At 34.5% G+C, this 25,446-nt stretch overlaps 1 pseudogene; it reads right to left on the bottom strand.

The window, feature by feature from the left end:
- Positions 1–179: 179 nt before the first annotated feature.
- LOC120214652 lies at positions 180–4,230 on the bottom strand (annotated as a pseudogene).
- Between the last annotated feature and the right edge of the window lie 21,216 nt (positions 4,231–25,446).

Genomic DNA, 25,446 nt, shown 5'->3' with positions numbered 1-25,446 from the left:
TTCGTCATTTTAGTTATAAATTATCTTAGCCGAATTATTTCAAACTCAATTTATTTGAGTTTGTCGAATGAATTTTTCAAACATCACTTCTTATTTCACATTCTTATTGTCTGCAAACAATAGTTTTCTATAGCAGTCATACTTTCGACTGTAATAGTTTAGGAAAATATAGCAATCTATAACCAAATCACACCTGGATATGAATACAGAGGATTCCTTAAAGGAATCATTATTCGATTTCGTTTTTCGAGTTTCGAATTCCGGTGACGAATATTGTACAATGGTATTCGTATGATAGCAGATTCACTTCAGCCCTTGGAACCGGCTGCAATCGATACCCTGATCCGAAATGCCTCCACAAGCTTCGGAAGGAGCTTTGCCAGCATGATTTTGAACCCGGTCGAACTTCCTCCGACGTGTTCGTCATGCCCTTTTGCACTGCATTCAAGAGCATATCCTACTCGTGCACCTTCCATGTATGTGTTGCAAGCCGAGATGATCGTTTCAGCATGTTTACTGAAATGCTCCTTGACAAGTGCCTCGAAATGCTGTAACAACATCGAATGGAGCCAGAAAGATGTTTAGGACCGATCAATTCTCTTAAAGAATACTTACAAACTCATCAAATGGCGCCCGAAAGATGTTTAGATTGCAAGATTTTACCTTGGGTGGCTTGCGGAGAATATAAAGCATGGACTGGCAGGTTAACAGGAACGCATTCTCATTGTAGCTCACTGAGTTTATCTCCCCCTCAGCTCGCCCTAACTGTTTATCGTATCCAGCTTCATTGAAATATGGTTTCTCGTTAAGCACAAGAGCCTGGAGGGACAGAAGAACTTGTAGAATTGTAGAGCTTCCGGGATTCCAGACCTCGGTGTCTGAACCTGTCCACGTATTTAGAAGGCTTAAGCAAACCTTCCCTGATTCATACAGGTTGGGATTGAGGCGTAGCCCCCCCGAATGGTAGTACACCGACTGCAAAAGTTCGAGTTTCATGAGATATGTTCAAGGATAATAACATTTTCATGATTTATGAGACCGCTTGTATTCGCATTCCAAAAGCTGCAATTAGTAGCAAGGTTGGAAGTAGAGCTTACAGGTTGTTCATACGGATAATCCGGAGTAAGGTAAATGTCGAAAAAGAACAGCCCGTCATGGTAGGGTGTTCCAGGGGAACCGACAAGGGCTGCTCGGAGTAGATCCATCCTTTCTTCGTATGCACGGACATAGATAGTTTCTGCTCAGGTCAAAATAGTGTTACGAAAAATAGTCACATGCAACACATAAATTGTTACAAAGAGTACGATAAAATACTAACCGGGAAGGTTTTCCTCTAGGATACTCCATTCTTGCTGAACCTTCTTTACCCAACTTCGTTTCACCTAGAAACACAGACAAGTGCAAAAGCAGAAAAGATCCACCGACTGTTTGAACTACTCAATTGTATGTCAAAGGAGTCGAATAATGTTTCTAACCTGAGACACAGCCAACACCTTGCTTTCACCGAGAAAATGGTGATCGGTGCCCTCGCTAACCATATCAAACTGCCTAAAGAGGCCTGAAGTCTTGTTGGGTCTCGGCATCATACTACCGTTGTTTTCTTTGATCTCTTCTATTTCCTGCTTTATGTTTGTTGTTTCAAATATCTGCATCTCAATCAGATCGAGCTCGGCATTTCGATAGCAAGTTTCCAACACTTCTTTTTCAAGAAGAATGTCGCATTCTCTAGCACCATGAGAAATATAACTAGAGACTCCTGGCTTAAAGGTGATCTGGAACCAAGGGATCCAAGGATGCTAGAAGCAATGGTTGAGAAAAATCTGACGGCAGCTTGAGGACTAAAGAAGGAAGTCGGCACCCATGAGAGTTTCTCGCCACTTTCACGAGCACTATCAAAACTCAGCAACTCCTGAGAATAGAATCACAGTCGTTATCGAGAGCTTAAGATGAGGATTGGCAGAAAATGCTCGAAAATATAAACAAAAACAAGGGAGAAAGCTGGATTTACCTTTCCTTTGTGGCTATCGGATAGCGTTTCGTGCACAAACATCTCTTGGTTAAAATCCTCGGTATTTTCTTCATAGTGAACATGAGTCGTAGCCGAGTCTTCACACTTATCAATTCGGTAAATTTCATAAGGTGCAACCTGTGACAAAGTTTAATGATGAATTCTATGACTACTAATTGATATGCATGCATATGCCTCGAATCATGGAAAATGGATGGGTAAGATTCAAACCTTTGTTGAAATACCACAAGCCCATTTCACCTCCAATTCTCCATCTTCAAATCCAATGACAGTGCCAATACAGGATAGGCCATAGGAAGAGGGAGAGCTGTTCTGATCCCATCTCATGTTTTTGCCTTTCGGAGTAGCTTCTGTGCTGAAACCAGTTTCTGCGGTTTCGTGACCATCGTCAGCTTGATCACCAAAATTGTTCTGCACCACTTTAAACACAATATCACCAAAACAGTAGCAGTAGTTTGGGTGCTCACAAGTTCGTAAGCACAAACAGTTTCCTCCATCTGCACTGTATCGGAATTGTTGACTTCATTCATGTCCATGTTTCTCCATTGTACCTTAACCATTCGCTCTTTTGCATTCACACCACGAACCACACCCCATCTTTGATTATTGTCACTGGTTCCCTTTTCCAAAACGAACTGACGAGGCCAAAATTCGTGCGCATTTGCAACGCTAACAGGAAGTAAAGTATGTGACTCTAATCCCAAACCGCAGGTACCGTCTTGCCACATAACATCAAGCTTGGTCTTTGTCTTAATGATAGCAAAGATTTCCTCCAATCTTGATCCGAGGTTTCCTCTTTTAAACACTTTTTCCAGTTTCCAGATATCTTTAATCACATCGCGAGTTGATGCATGGAGAAACTCTTCAAAAGTTCCCTTGCAGTCGGCAAAAGAAAGCATACACCAATCACCGAGCTGCCAACTCACATTGGGAAAAGGCGACAACAAAGTCAAGTCTTTCGCCTCCTGCAAACGTGAGGGAGGAGAGGCACTCCAATCGTTATCCATGTGAGCAGAGGAAATCCAAGTAACATAGACGTAACCTGCATCCACACTAGAAACAGTCCCCTCATCCTGATTTCCGCTCCAGGTACCACATAACCATTTGGTTGAACTAAAGAAATTCGAAGGTACCACCCTTACTCTTTGTCCTGGATAATATGGATATTGTGAGTCATCGATTATGTTGGGAGAAACAGGCACAAGCTTCACGAGATCCATGACACTAGCATCACACTTTGATCCATCATCAAAGACGAAAGTGACACGGTCAACGACTTTATCCACCTTCCCAATCCAAGTCGAATTAACCACATAATCCCCAACAGAAATGGAACGTATCTTCAGAAGTTGTTTCGAATTTATATCTTTTATGATTTTCCCATGAACGTTCTCAAGATCCACAAGCATATTTACATTGATTACTCTACCCATCTGCCCAGACGGATCTGTTACGGAGCGCACAATATCTCCATGAACAAAACCCCTCTCAAACGAGAGGAGGTCATCAATTTTTCCGATACTTTCCTCTAGACTTGATAGAATGGTAGAAGCCTGAGCATCATACAGAAAGTTCATTTCTTCCTGTTCATCACTAATTCCACTTTCACTAAAATTTTCCCACTCAGAATTGGACAGCAGCATATCCATTTTTCACTGCCTACGGGAAGATGTTTGCTAAAGTTCAGTTCGACATGAAATGACACATGAACAATATATTTAGCAGCATTTCATGCAAGATTCTGACCTTAGTATCTTTAAGAACAGGATCTACACTAGGCAGAAAATATCATAAAAGATAGCCCACGCACCTGCAAATGTATGGAAGCTTTAGTTTGAAGCACGATAATGGAAATATCACTACTTGTCAAGTGTTTCACTTGATTACAGCAACTAAATTGTTCGTTGTTAGTCTATAATATCTTCGTGCAAATTCGACAACAAAATAATGTGAAGTCATGGAAGAAAAACATACCAGTACTTCACTCCTGCTTGAACAAACTGAAGCATCCAAGATATGCCAGTCCAAGTCTATCTTATCAGATATTGTAACAAGGAAGACGAGTTAATAGTCAATCCCAATGAAGACACAGCCAAGGATATGACCATACTCTTCTGTTACGAACCGTGGAATATGTATCTTCCGGTCGGTCCAATTGTTCGAAATGATAGTGAGTCAAATGTCCTGAGAAGGATATTTGACTCTAATGCCAAAGAAGATTTGCCCTGAAGGGACGAAGGAGTCGATGAAGAACTCCAAATGCCAAGGACATTTGCCCAAATGGGTCGAAAGTTCACACCAGAGGAAACTTCCGGAGAAGATTTCCCACAGAAGTAACAGGGGTAAACTTTCCAGGTGTTCTAGTTAAAGGTCAGAGTGAAGTTCCGAGTATGAAAGGAGTGTTCTAGTTAAAGGTCAGAGTGAAGTTCCGAGTATGAAAGGAGAAATACATAAAGAGATGCAAATGATGATGATAAACACTCCTTCCTTAGGAATTCACCTGACCAAAGGAACTATCAGTAATTTTTGCCAAAGGTGAATTACCAACAAAGCTTAAACTTCACACACACACACACACACACACACACACATATATATATATAAGTCCAACAACAAAAACTATGATGCCAAAGGAGATATGCCCCGAACTAAAGCTGAAATTACTATCTTTTTCCCTCGAACAAAGCAGTTCTGTCTCACGAAGAGTTCGATGAAATCAAACAGGGATCAGCTACATTCAACCAAGCGAACTGAAACAAAAGATTATATTGCTATTTGCGATATGCGGAAAGCTGGCTATCGAATAATGTCCTGAATAAACTTATTCCATCAATGGCTTCTCCTTGCTGGAACTCATAAGTGCTTCTCCAAGCCATTTAACGTTTACTCGAAACCTTCAAACAGCAAAAGCCAAGAGTTATTCTCCTAAGATTATTCTAATATTAAAGAGCAAAATGGGTTCCAATAATCACATTTTTTATCCATAAAACAAAGATGCCTAATAGATGATACAAAAAATAAATTAAAAACAACAAAAGAATGGAAACTTAAGAATCCACTTTACAAAAACAGAATATCATCTATACCTACATATAACATTTGATCACTAAGATAGACTAACTTATGAATTAAAATAAATAATTTCAGATACCTTCAATTAGATTACTCATTACTCAATGAAAGCCTCATTTTTTATCCAGTTTTTGCACCATTAACAAGCTTTCCTTTGCACTCAATGATTCAAAAATTCAAATTTCAAATTAAAACAAAAAGTCTTTTCTTTTCCCTTTCTTTTTTCAGCATGCAGGCCATATGAACATTTGCAAGCACAGCTTTCAATTCAATAGATAAACTTAAAGTTCTATCAAAATTTAACTAGTAGTAACAAAACAAAGTTTAAATTATAAAAACATGGTTACTCATGAGAAGAAGAAGAAGAAAGAAATCATGTGAGATTTTCATGCAAACAAATGAATTAAAATAGTATATATTACCAAAAAAGAAAAAAAGAAAAACAAAAGAACAAAAGATTTACCATTTGCCGCTTCTGATACGAGTAGAGCCATAGATTCTAACGAAAAAGCAAATCAACTCAACCCAAAAAGACGTATAATGATAATCCATTACAGAAAAAAAAAGAGAACACAAAGCAGAAGAAAGAACGGAAATTTCAGAGAGGTATAGTTCCTCTCTGAATCCTCATAATCAAGACGCCATTAACGAAGCTTGAAAACATTGCAGAGTACAGAAACAGAGGAAAAAACTTCACGTTCTAGGCTCTTGTTCGTTTGAGCGTTGAAGAACACAATTGTTGATGGCGGTGATGATATTTCCTCATCAAAAGGAAAAAATATTGGAATTTCGGATTATATTTGTATTTGTTGTGAATGCATTATGCAGAGAGAAATAGAAGCCAAGAATATACACGGTATCTTAATTATACTGTACGTTCTTATCACAATGACATTATTGCCGATATTATTTTCCTTTTATCGCAACCAAAACCCACGTGCTCATCAATAATACAGTCTAAAAATATATAATTAATTTTTCATTATGATGTAATTTAATTTTTCATACTTTTATATAATAATAAATTAAATAGTTAAAAGTTTTTGTTTTTGATTAATATAGGTAAGTACAAGGAACTATAACGATTCATTTACCACGGGTATCACTCTGTTCCTACTAAATAGTTAAAAGTTATCCTTTAATAACTAAACAAAAAATCAATACTTTATATAAATTATTTATCATTTTACATGTAATAATTCATTAAATAATTTTTATATATAATATTTTCTTTGAGAATGTGATAAAATTTAGTTTTTTAAGTCGGTTATATTGTTAGAATAATAGTTATTTATATTTATTTAATTAAATAATACATAAAAATGATGTAGGAAAATAACATTCTTTTGATAAATATGTGTTATGTAAGTCGTTCCCAGAGCCAGAATATTTTAGAGATATATGGGGTTACCGTACTTTCAAAAATTTAAAAAATTATAATTATACTCTTAAAATTTTTAACATCTCGCACAAATTTTTAGAAATTCGGATTAAATTTTTGAATGTTGTTAATTAAATTCCTCCCATAACTTTTAGAAGTTTTCATTAAGGGTCTCAAGATTTCAAAAAATTTATTTAGACATTTTTTGAAAAATATAAATCGAACACTTCAAAAAATTTTAAAATTTTTAATTTAAACTTATAAACGTTTTAAAATTTTAAGTTGGCCCTAGGGTTGAGCAACGAAATTGAGAAAACTTAAAAACCGATCCAAACGAACTATTTGGTTCGGGTTTATTCATTCACGATTTCATTTCGGTTCAATTTAAAAAATAAATATAAAATTCGATTTGATTTTGATTTTTTCATATGAAAAACGTTTGAACTGAATCAAACTAAATTAAAAATAAAAGAAAATGAGTATCCAAAATAAATTCATTTTGAATTTATTATATACAAATTTAAATAAATAAAATCTTAAAACTAATAATATTTTTTATAAATTTAGTTTATATTTGCACTCAATTTAAGCTTTAAATTTGTTTTTCTGGAGGTTGAATTTTGAAAATAGTGAACAATCAAAAATTGCAAAATTGAACTTAACCAAAAATTGTGATTTTTATGCAACTCTATTTCAGTTTTTGTTTCAATTTTAAAAAACTCGTAAGGTGTGGTGTGGTTTGGTTCATATTTTAATGAAAACATCAAACCGAACTGAATCGAATACACCCCTAGTTGACCTCCTAAACTCTATCACCAAACTCTACCACTGATCGTACTTTCAAAAAGATGTATTATGTAGGACTCACCTTTATTGATGTGATTTCGGATGGAATTTTTAATGCTTGCATCATTCAAGATTAAAATGAAAAAAAGAGAATAATATATTTTTTGAAAAAAGAATAATACATTAAAATGTTTAAAAACAGTACAAATTTTATATAAAAAGAATAAATACACGCTAAATATAACACCCTAATCCAGTTTGACCTGAATATTCATGGATTATAATGTCACCCAGAATTACAGAAATAGTAACCCAAAATTTTTTCTTTAAAAAGATGATTTTTAAATTCACTGAAAATAATCCATTCATAGCAATTAAAATATAACGTGGAGATCTAGGTTTACAAATAATGGACATCTCTCGAAATATATATCAAAATAATACAGTACCAAATACAAATAAGAAATACAACTGAATACACACAAGGGTCCATAAATAATGCATGCCCTCTAAAGAATATTCAAGATGTACTATGATAGTCACTGTTGATCTGGTCTGCTGCACTGAAATACCTGCTGATGATAACTCCCCACAATCTGCCCCTAAGAACCTACGCACATAAACATATTCCGAACACTGATATTATGAGCTCAATGCCTCACTAATAATTGTATTATACTATATGCATTCATTTAAAAAGTTGATTAGTGGAACATGTCTGAAACATGCGAAGGCATAAAATACTTAAACCTGATATGCTAAACTGTGGAAGACATCATGGTGCGACAAAGGGATTCTGTCATCTCGGGGCTCACACCCCTCTAGCCTACCGGGTGGGAATCTAGAATTCTGTCATCAGTAACTTACACCCGCCAACCTCCGTTAAGTCTTGGAGAATCTGGCCCCCAGTTGACTACTGAAGTGTCGTAGCACTAACTTGGATCCAATGATTGTCGTATTTCTGCTAAGAGTAACTCGGGTGTCCTGGTTGTTTCTCAATCGTCACACAAGGCTAGTTTTATGTAACAACCCTAGTTGTTACTCTTTCTACTGTTATGATATTTATTACTATTCTCTCTTGAATTTTTATTTGGTGTTGTTCTAAGTATGTGGGGTACCTCAAGTCTGAACCCTTAATCCTTAGATTATTTATCCAAAAATGTTTGTGAGTACCGATACTGACCATTCAGTATCAATACTTAACTTTGGGTATCGATACCCACCGGCTAGTATCAATGCCTCATGACAGTTGTGGCTTTTAAATTAAGGCAGTATTGATACTCTAGTGTGAGTATCGATACTACGGTATTGAGGTATCGATACTTGACTAAGTATTAATACCAAATTTTGATCAATGTTTTTTGAAAAAAATAGATCGATATCGATACCCCTATGAGGAGTATCGATACTCATGCTTTGGTATCGATACTCAATGAATGAGTATCGATACTACCCTTATAAAACAGTCTGATTTATGTATGTTTGAAGAATAGTACTGATACTACCGCTACTGAGTGCTCTGCTTTGGCACAAAAAATCCTATCTTTCCATACCCAAATGCCCTATTGAGGTCTTTAACTGATGTTTAAGTATTTTATTGACATGTTAAAACATCAAAATATGAATCTACCAAGAGAAATGCTTCAAGTTTATGCAACCTATCAATTCTTATCTAAACGAGTTACACATGGTATAGGTGAGTTAGAAATGAGTTACCTGATATTTTAAACTATTGGAATCTCTCAAGAACTCAACCAAGAGTGAGCTTCTCCTTTCCCCTAGCTTTGGAGCTATCTTCAACTTCTCTCACTTACAAACATCAAAGGATGGATTACTACCTGAATGAAATGATTAAGAATGTAATAAGAACACTTTCTAAGCCTATAGATTACTAAAAATGAGCTGAAATTTTGAAAACTCTTAAACCTCACAAAAACTCGTTCATGGTTCCCATGGTGAAATGATGAAGTTGAGGGCTCAGATGAAAGCTTTGGATGTGCTAAAATTATTTCTTACCTTGATATTGTTGAACTAAGGCTGTGAGGCTACCTATTTATCTCCTTTAACTAAGCAACTTGAATGAAGAATAAGAAGAGAAAATATGAAACTTGGAAGAAGACAAAGAAGAAGAAAAAGAGGGCTTGCTCAAACGTGATATCACCAAATTTTAATGAAAATCAACTTTAATTTTGAATTGAGGTTAAATTACCTCCTTAGTCCTTCTGGTTTTAATTACAAACTGAAATTATCCTTTTACTCACTATTGGGCCTAACTCAAGCCCAAAACTAAAAAAAATTGGGTCAAAACTTCCTATGAACTTGGAAATTAAATTAGGGTCTAACTCGATTTAGCCCGAAACTCCTAACTCGGAATTCAGGGCGTTACAACTTTCATCTCCTAAATAAAAAATTTATCCTCAAAATTTACCTAGATAGAAAAGATAAAGATACTGAAGCTGCATATCCATTTCAGTTTTCTAAGTTGTTTCTTCAATGCCATGGTTCCTCCACAGCAGTTTCACTAAAGAAATCCTCTTGTTCCTTAAACTCATTAACATTCCTTGCTAAAATTTTGGCGGGTTCTTCTGAATAGGTCATATCTGGGTTAACCTAAATCTTCTCTAAAGGTATGTGTGAAGGATCGGAGCGGTATCTTCTAAACGTGATACATGGAACACTGTGGATGCGCTCTAACTTGGTGGTAAGGCCAGCATGTAAGCCACTGGTTCGATTCTTTCAAGCACTTCATAAGGTCCTATGAAGCGAGAAGTCAACTTTCCATTGTACCTGAAGTAGAGTACTTTATTCCATGAGGAAACCTTGAGGAACACCTTATCCCCACCTAGAATTCAATGTCTTTACACTTCAAAGCTCCCTTTAACCAATTATGAATTAATCAAACTTATCCTATGTCTCCCTGATTAAGTCTAGGCCTATTATTTTACTTTCACTAAGCTCTCCATATATAGGAGTCCTACACTTACGCTCATACAAGGTCTCATACAGAGACATCTGAATGGTTAACTGAAAACTGTTGTTATAGGCAAACTCCACTAATAGAAAGTGGTCATCCCAACTACCCTCCAGATTAAAGATAGTACACATGAGAATGTCCTCAAGGATCTGAATAACTTACTGACTGTCCATCTGTCTGAGGGTTTCCTAGAAATGAGAAGTGAATTTTGGGTCTCTGTCTAATATGATAGATGTCGATATACCGTGTAACCTCACTATCTCACAGATGTACAACTGAGCTAACCTCTATATACCTAATCCATCCTAATTGAGAGAAAGTGAGCTAATTTGGTTAGACGATCTATTATGACTCAAATTGCATCATGTATATGTCTGGTCATTGGTAACTCAGTCACAAAGCCCATGGTCACCCTATCTCATTTCCACTGAGGAATCTGAATGGGCTGGAGCAAGTGTAAGGGAACATGTGTTCCGCTTTCACCTATTGGCACACTAGACACCTAGCGATAAACTCTGACACTTTCATTTTCATACCCGACCAATAAAATAATTGGCGAAGCTTCTGATACATTTTGTTACTGCATGGGTGTACAGAGAGGACTGTAGTATGATTTGTAGATTTTTTACTGTAAACCTGAGCATCTGCGGGTACACACAATCAACCTGAAGTACAACACACCTCCATCGCGTAACTCGAAACCTGGAGACTCGCCATGTCGAACCTACTCGACACGAAATTTTAATCGATCATATGAACTCTGTAGCCTCTTGAATTCACCTACCAATTATGGCTTGACTTGTAGCTCGGCTAACAAGCCACCATCACTAGATAAACTCAAACGTGCCAAGAGAGCTCGCAATTCGATAATTGACTTCAGGCTTAAGGCGCCTGCTACCACATTCACCTTATCAGATGATAATCTATCACGCAGCCATAGACCTTAAGTAACTCGACCCATCTGTTGTCTAAGTTTAACTCTTTCTGAGTGAGAATGTACTTGAGGCTCTTGTGATCGGTGAAGACGTGGCATTTCTCACCGAAGAGATAATGTTGTCAATTCTTTAAAACAAACATCAATGCTGCTAGCTTAAGGTCATGGGTATGGTAATTACGCTTATGAGACTTAAGCTAACGGGACGTGTATGCTATAATGTTCCCTCCTATAGCAGAATGCATCCTAAACCATTCAATAAACATCACTGAAAACTGTGAAGTTCTTTTCTGACTCAGGTTGGGTTAACACTGAGGCTTGGGTCAAAATGACCTTCAACTGCTCGAAGCTCTCCTATCACTTCTCATTCCAAACAAACATGACTTCTTTCTGAAGTAATTTGGTCAACGGGGCCGCTATCATCGAGAAACCTTGAATGAATTGATGATAGTATCTGGCTATACCAAGAAACTACACACCTCTAGCACGTTCTTAGGTGGTTTCCACTCAACTATAGCATGAATCTTCTAAGGATCGACTCTAATATCGTTCGCTGACACGACATGGCCCAAGAAGGAAACCTCCGCTAATTAAAACTCATACTTCCCGAATTTGACATATAATTAAGTAACATCAAATTACGGGTTAGTGACTAAATTATAAAATTTTAGAATTTAGGGATAAAAATAAAATAGTTGAATAGTTCAATGATTTATGTGGAGATATTTCCTAAAGTTATTAGTAGTTATTAAATGAAGTGAAGGGAAAAACGGTCATTTGACTTAGAAATTAATTAAAAATGGGATTGATAAGGATATAAGGATAAGATGGAGATATTTTCTCCAAAACTTCTCTTCATCTTTTTTCTTTCTTTTTCACCTTGAACCCCCAAAGACAAAGGTGAGTTTCTTTGTTAGTTAATTATTTGTTGATTTATGGTTGGGTTTTGATCTTTAGATGATAACTAAGATTAATGAAAGCTTAAGTTGTCTTAAAATCAAAGATGAAGAAGTATGAGAGATTAAAGAAAATGGGTTTAAGTGAATTTTTGGAAAATAGTTGATAAGTTGAATTTGAAAATAAATTTGACTTGTCATCAACTTAATTAAGAGATATGATGTGATGGAATTGGATTTAGAGTATCTTGAAAATTTGGTATGATTATTGATTTCCAAATGAAAGATGGAAATTTAAGGTTAAAGATGTATTGAATGAGTAAAAATTAGTTTAAGTATATGCACTTGAGTTTAGAATAGAAAGGGGAATGAAACATGAAGAATTTTAATGAAAAATTATGGAATTTTGTATTAAATCAGTTTATAATTGACAGATGCATCGATACACTATGAGTGTGTACCGATGCACTAAGACAAATTTTGAAGGTGCATCGATACATTAAGGAGTGCATCGATGCATGGGAATTTTGAAGCTATTTTGGGTACCGATGTACCCATAGTGCATCGATACACCTCTAAAGGAAAAAAGGAATTTTGGTTCATTAAACTAGCATAAGTTATTAACATCAAGTTATAAGGTTTAGGCTTCTGATATTCATCTCGGAAATTATGTAGTTATTAAGCCTAAACAAGTTCCGAAAAAATCAAAGAATTAGGATCAATCAAAGCAATGCTAAGGTGAGTGCAATTTAATTGTACTTATGTTATTAATCAAACATTGGCTTGCGATGAGCCAGTGACGGAGTTACTATGGTAAGAAGTAACTCCTAAAGGTTATATGATTGAGGTGATTCTTATGAGTGTATATGTTAAATGATATATGTGAGTACATGGTTATGTGATGGTAAATAGGTATAAAGGAAATAAGTGATAATATGAGAATCTATTATAAGATATATGATATAAAAATAGAGTCAACTATGTGAAAGAACCATGAGATACATGAGCTTATATGAATAAGTTTATATGTTATTCTTATGTGACATGACCTAGATGATTATATGTTTATGCATTATACATGAGTTATGTTTGACATGTTATTCTATGAGCTATGTGACATATAAACATGAAATCATATGAAAAGTGACATGAATTACATGAAAGTAAACTACGTGATTATACGCACATGTGATATGTGACAGAAGAAAAAGAAATATGTGATCATAAGAGCAATGATATGAGTACATGAATTTATGAAGCATAAGAAAAATGCCCATGTTATATGATACAAGAGCTATAGGTATAGTTGGCATGCCAAGAGTAGAGGGTGTACGCGGTCCTTCGGGATAAATTCTACGTGGTCCTTCGGGACGTATATGTATTATTTGGAGCATGTATGAAGTCTTTTGAGACACCTACTTGATCCTTGATATATGTATATGATTCTTAAGGAATTTATATGTGGTCCTTATGGAAATCTTATATGGCACTACGTGCATTCTACGCGGCACTTTGGTGCAAATTCTACGTGGCACTTCGGTGCAATTTACGAGATGTGGTGACAACATTTGTGCACAACCTCAATATACTTGAATACCTTAAGTTCTCAAAATGTACATGGGTTAATAAAGAGACAATACCAAATACAATACATATGATGTATATGTTTTGGAAATTGAAATATGTTACATGAATTATATGATGTTATGTGTGTTTATGATATACAGAAATGATAAGTATAAAAAGCATATAATAAATAGAAATAAGATTATGATGATGATGGTATATGTATATGTATGCATTTTATTTTATGAAATGTTCTATATTTTTATTATATATTTTATATGCCTCACTGAGTCTATTACTTAGCGTGTGATTGTTTCACACGTAGGTTTCGAGAAGAAGAAGATTGATAAAAGTTATGCAAGACAGGTCAGTTCCTCCTTTCCAAAGATCAGATCAGAAAAGAATTAGTAGTATGTATTTTGTAATAATAATAGTGGTTAGCATGTAAATAAAGATTTGAATACGATATGCTCTAATTGGTTTTGTAAAATTATATGATTGAGTTTTGTAATATTTTAAACGTGTATATGTAAATGATAATTTTATACGGATGGAAGCTTAAGTTTTTATGAATTTATACATATTTTTACAAAAGTTACTATAGCAGTGCATCGATACACAATTTATATTCAGAATTTTCCACTGTTCATTGTACTGTTCACGGTACTGTTCACGGTATTGTTCATACCATATAGTATTGTTCATAAGTATGTATATTTTTTTCAAATTTTTATAATAAAACATAATTTAATGGTATATTATTGTATTTTATTAATATAAGTTCAAATGTTCAGTTATTTTGTAAGGAAATTGTTTTAAAAAGTCAATGTGACATATCAAACTCGTATCCGGGTCGGGTACGAGTTGGGGTGTTACAAATTATCTGTCTCTGAGAGTTTGAAGAATGATATGAAGATACTGATCATGTTCGTCCTCTGATCGGGAGTATACCAGGATGTCGTCTATAAACACCACCATAAATTGATCTAAGTATAGGTGTAATACATAGTTCATTAGGTGAATGAATGTAGTTAGAGCGTTAGTGAATTCAAACAGCATCACCAAGAACTCATAATGATCATACCTTGTCCTGAAAGTTATTTTTTCCACATCTGTTTCCTTGATTTTCAATTGATAGTAGCATGACCGCTAATCAATCTTTGAGAAGACGCACGCTCCTCTGAGCAAGTCAAAGAAGTTTTTTATCTTGGGGGGTGGGTAATCATTTTTTATAGTCAACTTATTCAGCTGTCTGTAATAGATGCACAGCCTCATCGACCCATCATTATTTTAACAAACAAGACTGACACCCTCAATGAGAGATGTTCGGTCAGATGAAATCCTTCTCTAGAAATTCCTAAATCTGAACCTTTAACTCATTTAGTTTAGTATGTGTCATGCGATAGGGAGATGGACACAAGAGCTGAACCTGACATTACCTCAATACCGAAGTCTAACTGACGCTCGAGTGGCAAACCTAGTAACTCTTCTGGGAATATATCGAGAAATATTGCACTATACAGATATCCTCGAATATAGGTGATGAGATTCAGGTGTCGACCACATGAGCTAAGAAGGCCTCACATCCACGGTCGATCATCCTTTAGGTTTTCATAACTGATACTATCATCATCTGATGAGGTCTCTCACTGGTCATCACCAATTTGGTTTCATCGACTTCTGAGCTTAAGCCATCTGGCTTTACACCTCAAACTGACATTGTGCTTGATTATCCAATCTATCCCCAAGATTATGTCGAACTCCCTAAAGGGTAACTTCATCAAGTCCGCTGGAAAAGTCTGGTCCTGAATCCTTACTGGGCATTGTCTGAAAATTTTATCCACCAAGACGTCTAAACCTAGTAGGCTTAAGAATTGAACATCTATTTCTAGGTTTTCTGTTGGGATTTCTATTTCTTGGACTATGTTGGAGCAGATGTAAGAATGAGTGGATCCATGCATTATCTACGCGTAACTGGTAGGGAAAATACTATAAATGTACCTGATATCACATCTGTCACATCAACCTCATCTCGAGCTCAAACTGCATACTACTTGGAGACCACTCTAGGCTCTACACCAACCGCAGTACTATCACCCCTAACTAGTCCTCGTATCCCTGCACTGATGGTGCAAACCTCTGAGTAGGATTCAAAGTCGTCCTTTGGACTCTTAGACAATCAGGGGCAAAGTGACCCAATGAGCCACAATTGTAGCAACCTTCAAAACCCTACTGACAAGTCCCCACGTGCCTCTTCCCATATTAAGTACAAACAGGACGAGTGAAGCCTCCAGGTAGAATGCGGGTACTAGCTCCTAATCAAACGATAACAGTCTACTCCGAGTCTCGAATATACCCCCTCTATTCAAACTCTGACCAGTCTTCTTCATTTATGTTGTTGGGGGCCTTAACGAGCCTTGGTTGTTTTTAGCCCTCTTAGTCGGGGTCTAAAATGGCCTCGTTGGCTCAGTGACTCTCTTGATCTATACAACCTCATTAGACTGCCTAGCTTACCTATCTAAGGCTCTCTCAACTGTCTTTGCCTGGTGGGTCAGTGAGCGAAGACCCTTGGAGTATCAGCTGTAAGATGGGTAAATATGTCACCACGAAGGCCCTCTGTAAAACGGTAACAATAATGTTCCTCAGCCGGTATAAACTATATCTCATATTTTCTAGACCTGAGGAACTCTCGCTCGTACACCGTCATTAAGCGATCGCCCTAAGTCAAATAGATGAACTGCTCAATTAAATCATCGGTGTGAATCTATCCGATGTACTTCTCCCTAAACCCTACGAATAATTGCTCCCAAGTCGACCTCTTTGGCTACATCACCGTCTCATGGTACAACAAAGAGATTCTGTCATTTCGGAGCTCACACCCCTTTAGCCTACCAGGTGGGAACCCATAATTTTCATCAGAAACTTACACCCGCTAACCACTTCGTCGAGTATTGGGAATCTCGCACCCATCGGCTACTGAAGTGTCGTAGCACTGACTTGGATCCATTGACTGTCATATTTCTGCTAAGAGTAACTTGGGTGTCCCGATTGATTCCCGATCGTCACACAAGGCTAGTTTTATGTAACCCTAGCTGTTACTATTTCTACTGTTCTCACTTGAAGTCTTATTTGGTATTGTTCTGAGTATGTGGGGTACCTTGAGTCTAAACCCTTAATCCTTGGATTATTTATCTAAAAATATCCATGAGTACCGATAATGACCCTTCAATAGTATCATACTGAGGTAGAAATACTTGACTGAGTATCGATACTAAACTTACATTCGATGTTTTTAAAAAATAGCTCGGTATCAATACTCAATAAATAAGTATCGTTATTACCCTTATAAAATAGCCTGATTTATGTCTGTCTAAAGAACATTATCCATATTGTTCATACAATATCGATAATGTCGCTACTGGGTGCTCTATTTTGGCACGAAAAATCCTATATTTTCATACTCAAATGCCCATTGAGGTCTCCAACTGATGTTTAAGTATTTTATTGACATTAGGGGTCATAAACAGGTCTTAACACATGTTAAAACATCAAAAATATGAATCTACCATGAGAAATGCTTCAAGCTTATGCAACCTATCAATTCTCATATAAACGAGTTACACATGGTATATGAGTTAGAAATGGTATATTATGTTTTAAACTGTTGGAATCTCTCAAGAACTCAACCAAGATTGAGCTTTTCCTTTCCCCAAACTTTGAAGCTCTCTCCAACTTTTCTCACTAACAAACATCAAATGATGGATTACTAGCTGAATGAAATGATTTAAAGGTAATAAGAACACTTCATAAGCCTATAGATTACTGAAAATGGGTTGGAATCTTGAAAACTCTTAAACCCACAAAAAACTCGTTCTTGGTTCCCATGGTGAAATGATAAAGTTTAGGGCTCAAATGAAAGCTCTGGAGGTGCTGAAATTATTTCTTACCTTGATATTACTGAACTAGGGTTGTAAGACTTCCAAGTTATATCCTTTAACTAAGCAACTTGAAGGAAGAAGAAGAAGAGAAAAGATGAAAGCTTGAAAGAAGACAAAGGAGAGAAGAAAAAGAGGGAGCTTGCTCAGACGTGATATCACCCAATTTTAATAGAAATCAGCTTTAATTTTGAACCAATGTCAAATTACCTCCTTAGTCCTTCTAGTTTTAACTGCAAACTGAAATTACCTTTTTACTCACTACTGGGCCTAATCCAAGGCCAAACTAAAACTTGGGTCAAAACTTCCTATGACTTGGGAATTAAATAAGGTTCAACTCAATTTAGCATGAAACTCTTAACTCGAAATTCGGGGCATTACCACTAATGTCAAAGACACATATTTTTACGAACACGGTCAGAACACGGTCAGCCAACAACTATAACACATTTGTTTGGGCTTTATCTCTAATTAATCAATAAATGCATGTATAAACTGAACATCTATGTTGTAATTTTATCAAAAGAATGTTAATTTTGTAAATAAACTTTTTGAGTGTCATTTACTTAAATAATATTATAATGAAAAATTTATCTATTAAGTCTATATTTAGTTTATTTTGAAATTTATTTTAATTATAAATATTATTTGATCCAATGACGTGATAATTTCAAAATTCAATTATATTTTTAGAGGAAAAATATCTGATCCCAAACTAACAAAATTATTTATAATTAAGTTTAATTAGTGAATTAACCAGTTAAGATAAGAGGTTAGATTTCTTCAAAACAACGTTTAAATTTTGATTCATACATTAAAAATAAATGAATGAAGATGGGAAAAACAAATCTTCTTTTGATAAATTTTTATAATATTTAAATTCAAATTAATCAACTAACAAATCAAATATCATTCTATTATTAAGGGAATAGTATGTTTAAGGCTTAATAGTAAAAAAGGTGTCCAACATATGTCTATTTTCCTAATTTGGTGCCTAATCTTTTTCGGTCCAATTTGAGACGAACTTTTTATTCCGTAACTCACTTTGGTGCATGATCGTGACAGACAGTTAATTTGGGACGTTAAATGCACCTAACATGGTATAATAGTAAAAAATGAATTTTGTAATTAAAATAATAACACATTAATTTTTAAATTTAAAAAAAAAAGAAAAAAAACCTATTTACCTTTAACCCTAAGTAATTTTCCCTCTCTTCCCTTCCTTCTCTTCCACGCCACTCTCTTCCCATTCTTTTCCACCTTTTTCTGAAATTTAATTGAAAAACCCTAAGTTCATAAATATATTTTATTTTTGTAATTACTGATACACATTTTGCATTTTTTCACACAAAAGAAATTCAAATCCCATATGCAGAATAACGTTTTAACCCAAGTTTTGTTTTGGTCAAGGAATCAATCAGCCATGGTTTCCGATAAGGAAAATATCTCGTCCTCATCTTCGAGAAAATCGATGTCTCCTCCGCTGGGAGAAGAAACACCTCTCATAGGCGAGTTGAAGTCGTTATCGTCGCATCCAAAGACATTGACCAATGTTTTTATAGCCATAGTTGGTGTCGATTTTAGAGATTTGGGTTTCGCTATTTGTGGTAATCTCACAGGTTTCGTTGTTGTTTTTAATTACGTTTTATTTTTTTCCTATATTTGGATTGTCTTTCTTTTTTTCTTACATAATCTTCTGGAATTTTGGCTGATCTTAAAGGCGTTCATAATTAGTTTTGCATTGAATTATGCCATGCTTATCATTTGAAGTTCTTTAACATTGAAACTGAAATGCACCAATAATTTTCCTTTTTTCCAAAAAGGTGGAGAAGAATGGGAAGAGACTGACAACTAACCACTCACTGAATCTGAGCGATTGCCGACTAATCCATGATTCACTTTACCGTGTTTGGGCGTTTTCTCGGGGAGGAAAGGAAAGCAGCGAGCGGGGGAACGCAAAGTTTGATCGATCCAATCTATCCACTAAGAAGCAGAACGAAAACCTTGATTTTAGCCCTTTGATTTCTCTTGTTTTAGCCTGCGAAATAAATTACTTATTATAGTTCAACTTCCTTTTTTTCAAATCTTCCAGTAGTTAGCTTGGATCGAGAAGTTATACCCATGTCAGGTGTCATTTAACCGCTAACATTAACGACCCGTCACAACCATGCACCAAAGTGAGTTACGGAATAAAACATTTGTCCCAAATAAACCGAAAAAATATTAGGTACCAAACTGAAAAAAAGAGATTTACGGTGGGCACCTTTTTTACTATTAAGCCTATGTTTAATATCAGCATGCACGTGTACCCTAACCGGGAAACGTGTTTAAGAAAATGGTGGGTACATACAGGATTCTGTACGGTGATGTATATACACAGACGTATATATATAGAAAAGTAGAAAAAAATTGTCTTGAGTTGCAGCAGAAGAAACAACTTCAATGCTGCTTGTGGTAGTAAAAGATCATGTCAGAATTTCTAATTAAGTAATTACTGTTGCTGCCAAGTTTCATTTTCAAACGGTAAAAAGTCCACTCAATGGATTCGAAAATAATTTCAATAAATTAAAAATATTTTTATTTATTCTTAATTGTAATATATTAGTGTAAATCTATTAATTTATTTGTTAAAATAAAAAATAAATGATTTTAATAAAGTTAACCGGTTTCGAATCTTGACAAAACTGAAGAAGGAGCCAATAGGAGAAGCCAAATTAATCTGGAATTCTTAACTAACTATAAACTCAAAATGAAGGCTTTTGTATTTTGTAGGCAAGTACTTCTAAAAAGGACTAATTTTGACACTACCTTTATGAGTGTCTGTGTATATATAGGGTTTTAATTATGAATTCATCCCTCTACTTCACAAAAATTAAAAAGATAGTCTATTTAGTCAAAAATTTAGTCTTCCTACCTTATGAAAAATTGCACGCCGACTCTAGTTGTCGTTAATAGTGTGAGTTTGAGTAGATGGGTTTTGCTAATTTGATGCGCGTGAATTATTGCACAGTTTTCCCATTTTATATTCTATTATATAAATTCTGACCCCTACCACTTCTAAGGGAGCATCATCTTCATAGAGTATTTCGATCAATATGTCTTGAAATTAAAATTTCTTTTAATTTTATGTTATTAAATTAAATAAATTAATATCTTATTTGATTTTTTTATTTTAATAAAAATAAATTAAAGATTATTGCCTAAAATAAAAAGATTTTATTAAAATTTTGAATCGAGTTTAAAATAAATAAAATTATTATTAAACTCGGGTCGGGTACGAAATAATCATGTTTTTGTTTTGCACGTTAAATTGTTGCTTTACGGCAATTTAAAAGCTTAGGTACATCACAAGGATCCCACTGGCGATAGCAGCAAGAGGAGTATTCACAATGACAAGATCATTCCTTCTAAAATACATCTGCTTCCCATGTTTTTTCTTTTTTCAGTTCTTCAAGTACGTGGCTAATTAGTTTCATTATTATTATCATTATATAAACACTGTTTAAGCAACTTAATTACGGTTTTGAGCCTGGAATAACATCTTCGTCTTCTTTCCTCGTATTGCAAATGAAAATACATCTTTTCATGCACCAATCCCCACTTGAAATATATAGTCTGAATTCATTCATTCGAATAGAATAGACTGGCAGATAGTATGAAATACTAGAGGGGTTAAATTGTTTAACTTCAAAGATAGAAGTGATCTAAGTTGTATTTAAACTATGAAAATGGGGTTAGGGTTTAATTTTTCTAATATTGAATATTGATAGAGATCAGTGGATATTCAGAACATACAACACCGACGAGGACTTAAAATATAATCGAATTGACATAGACTAATGTATAATTTTTTTAAAAGTAATTTGAGGTAAGTACAAGATAATATTTGTTCAAAGATACGTTTATAACATTGAATGTTACATCTATAACATTCATGGTGCTCGAACCCGGACCTCAATAAATAATATTCCCACTATATTATTTGAGACTAATGTGCAAATGAACAAAAAGCTTGAGGTGGGGTAGGACCCTGTATATATGAAAATTTGAAAGGTGATACGATTTTAAAAAATTGGGGTTAAATTATACTAAACACTATCAAATAATGTTCAGATTTTAAATTGATATATAAATTTTAGGTCTTATTATTTTAATTTTTGATCAAAGTCTGAATTATTATAATTATTGAATTTGAATCTTTAATATATCTTTTTTTTTCTTCAAAATAATATCTCTCAGTAATGAATCTCAATTCAGTCCTTGTTAATCAAACATGTTAATTTAAGAATTATTTATGGGGAGTAGTAAATAAAATGCAACCAGATGATAGCTGTTGAACATTAATGTCAGGAAATGATTATGGGGTCAGGAACTGGAGAAGAATGTGATGGAGTGGAGCTCACTGTTGTGACAATGAATTCCATTAACATAAGTAAATCTTACTTTAAACCCAAAGTGGGATTAGTGTGGGAGCATTAGGGGTGTATTCGGTTCGGTTCGGTTTTTTACTAAAAATTGAATCGAACCGAAATAAACGGTTTTCTAATATTTAAACCGAAACTGAAACCGAATAGTTAAAAAACCGAAAAAACCGAAACTGGTTTTTTCGGTTCGGTTCGTTTTTTTAACGGTTCGATTTTTTTGATTCGGTTCGGTTTATCGGTTTTTCAATGAAAAAATCACTTGAAACTATAATTTTTTTTACAAAAATTACCTATTCGATTCAATATGGAACAAATAGGTTCCATATGGAAAATCCGAACCGAATCAAAAAAATGAAGCCTTTAAACCGAACCGTTTAAAGCCAAATCAAATCGAATCAAACCATTTTACTCGGTTCATATCGATTTTTCGATTTTCTCGATTTCGTTACTATGTGCTATTGGACATTATTTGATGCTTTTATTTTATAGATCAATAGCCGGCAGTTGACAAAGAATGGCGTTCCCACTTGGAAGGGGGTTTCTTTTTTACAAGTTAGATCCATATATATGGAACAATTGCATAAGACGCCATCTAAATTTTAAAATGTTTTCTCAAAATTTTAACTAAGCCAGTAATTCTGTTAGTCTAATTGTCAGCATGAGTGTTAAACATAAGGTTGAACTTGACGTGGAGCATTTTTAATATATGAGTCAAATTTTAATATCTATTTTTTTCTCGGTCAAATATTTATTATTACTAAAAAGAAACTTTAATATGAGTCTTATTAAACATCTTTTAAATCTTAAATGGATGAAAAGAGTATCCAGGACAAGGGAGAATTACAAAACTAACTACCACTATGCAATAAAAGCTCGAGCCTTATCAACAATGTATATATTATTATGCAGATAATTTAGATTTGATGTGTTAAAAAATCAGTCTTACTAGGCTATACTTGGTCTCGGCTCGTGTTTGGTTTTTGTCGGGTCGTCTGCAAAGTCAAGAAGGCTGGCTGAGCGCCGTCCTTGGGGTTGCGTCGGTTGTTGTTAGGTGCAGCTGTCCGAGTTGTTTGAATTCCTGGTTTGAAATATCTACTGCTACTAGTGCACTTCATTGGGGAATTTCTAAGTTTGTCTTGGACCTTAATCATGGTCTTCGACATAGTCATGGTAGCTTGAAGGGTTGGGTTAGTAGGATTATGGGTCTCGTGTGATGGATACTGGTTCGAGTTAATAAATTTTGGATGTAAATGCGTTTCGTTTAACTTTGGCCGAGGCTGAGTACTCTTTTTCTTCCAATTAAGCATAGAAAGGTTTTTTAATAAGGTTCCAACCGTTGTCTTTGTATATTTAGATATATCAATAATATACAAGACACCTTTATTTTTCAAAAAAAAAAAAAAAGCCCTTGTATAATTGCAAAAAATTAATTAAATTGTTAATTGAAAATAACATCCGATTAAATACTTTGATTACAAGGTAAAATATGCTCATAATATCTCTTAATTATTGACAATGTACACACTTTGTATACGTAGTTATTCGAACTTGAGACTTCTACAAAGAACAACAATAGATTTTATCGTTGAGGATTTGAAATCGCGTAATGGGTTCTACATAATTTTTTTTTAAAATTATACATCTTTGATAAAACTTAACAGGTTAAAACAACAATGTAGTATAAGAAATACTCAAAAAAGATAATTTGAGATCATACTTTCATGAAACAATATGATGAATTGGGTTCAAGTGTGACATTAAAAGTAGACATGAAAGAGTATACAGTGAGAAGCAAAAGATGAGATGCAGGAAGACCGTAGGATTGCCAAAAGTGAAGAGTTTCGGATGGATGACGATGAAGAATCCGGAGTCGAGCATTAAGGGGATATGCATGGAGTCGTTTGGTTAGATCCATTGAAGTTGCTCCACTCATTCAAAAATCAATGGAGGAAACCGTGGAAGATTAAGACAGAGTGCGCTGTCCTTGCCTTGTTTCATTGTGTTCCAAAACAAATGATTAAGGCAAACTAAAACATTTGCTTAATATCAAGTTCCCTTGTCGTGCCTGCTTCCAATTTGCCACAAAGTAGTCTATCTAAAGCATTATCACTTCAGTTCCCTCAAAACTTTGATTATGAGAAGAAACTATCTATCAATTTAATCATATGTATGAACACATACGAGTTCCTAAATTTACACGATTTTTAATTGAACACATACGTGAAAAACTTAAAAGAGAAAACTACAGACAAAATAGAAGAATTTACCAAGTTTTTAAATAAAAAATTCCTAGGTTTTATAAGTGTAGAAAATCTCAAACTTGACAAAGTATAGGGACCCATGGCGTATTTTTGAGCTTGTTTTTATCTATTCTTCGTATAAAACCTCAATTCATCCTTTGCCTTGTCTTTATGAGAGTTTACCAAGCTTTACCTAGAGAACTGTTATGGTCTTTACGTAATGACTTTTCTTTTAATTATTGATATTATGTTCATCAATAAATGTAGATCGAATTATGGATATAAAATAAAACGATGGAGAAGGAAGGTGTAAAATGTATTAAAAACGAGCTTAATAGTATCTTTGCATTTAATTAAGTTTTGTGGATAGTGTTAAAGACCCAGCACCAGCCTTACCATAATGGTTTTTTTTTTGTAGCAGAATGCCCAAAATGGCTTGTTACTTGGGGGGTTCACTGCAGCCGCCCAGTGTCTAAATGGACTGTTGTTTACTCCAACTTCTGAATTTAAATTCAATGTCATTTATGGGAATCAATATACTTTAATTTGATTAATTTTAATTCTTATACATATATATTTTAAAAATTAATCTGACCCAAATGGCAAGGGAAATTGACTAGTTTTATAGGGATTTAAAATGATCAAATTAGAGAATAGGAATTAAATCTACAATTTACGATACATAAACTAATAATAGAATTTGACTTAATATGTTTAACGATTTTCATTTGAGTCGTAACAAAATTTAAAAAGTGCAACACTAAAAATGACCAAATTCGAGTAAATGGTATAAATCCACAATTTATATATAGTACAAAATTTAGTAGAATAATTCGACCAAAATCAAATTTAGGATAAAACCAAAAATATTGTTAAAAATTTGACAAAAGACCACATCTTGAATCATTAATGATAAAAGAAAAAGCTTATTGTTGACTCATATAAATTTTAAGTGTTGCTTGAAAAATAATTTATCGAACTTTTAATAGTTGATATTGTTGAACAAATACATTTGGTCGGTTGATCAAGCTGCTCATGTAATACCCTAAATTCCAAGTCAGTAGTTCAGGTCAACCCGAGACCCAAAAGTCAAGCTCATTAGAACTTCTAAACCAGTTTAGACCAGTTTTTGAGAGTTTTGGGCTCAAGTTTGGCCCAAGAGTTAGGGGAAGTGGAATTTTAGTTTGGGTTATAAAGGTCAGGACCAAA

This window comes from Hibiscus syriacus, unplaced genomic scaffold (genome assembly GCF_006381635.1).
Source record: "Hibiscus syriacus cultivar Baekdansim isolate YM2019G1 unplaced genomic scaffold, ASM638163v2 tig00110084_pilon, whole genome shotgun sequence".
NCBI lineage: Eukaryota > Viridiplantae > Streptophyta > Magnoliopsida > Malvales > Malvaceae > Hibiscus > Hibiscus syriacus.
The sequence above is the reverse complement of the archived record's forward strand: the minus strand, read 5'-3'. Positions and strand labels throughout refer to the sequence as shown.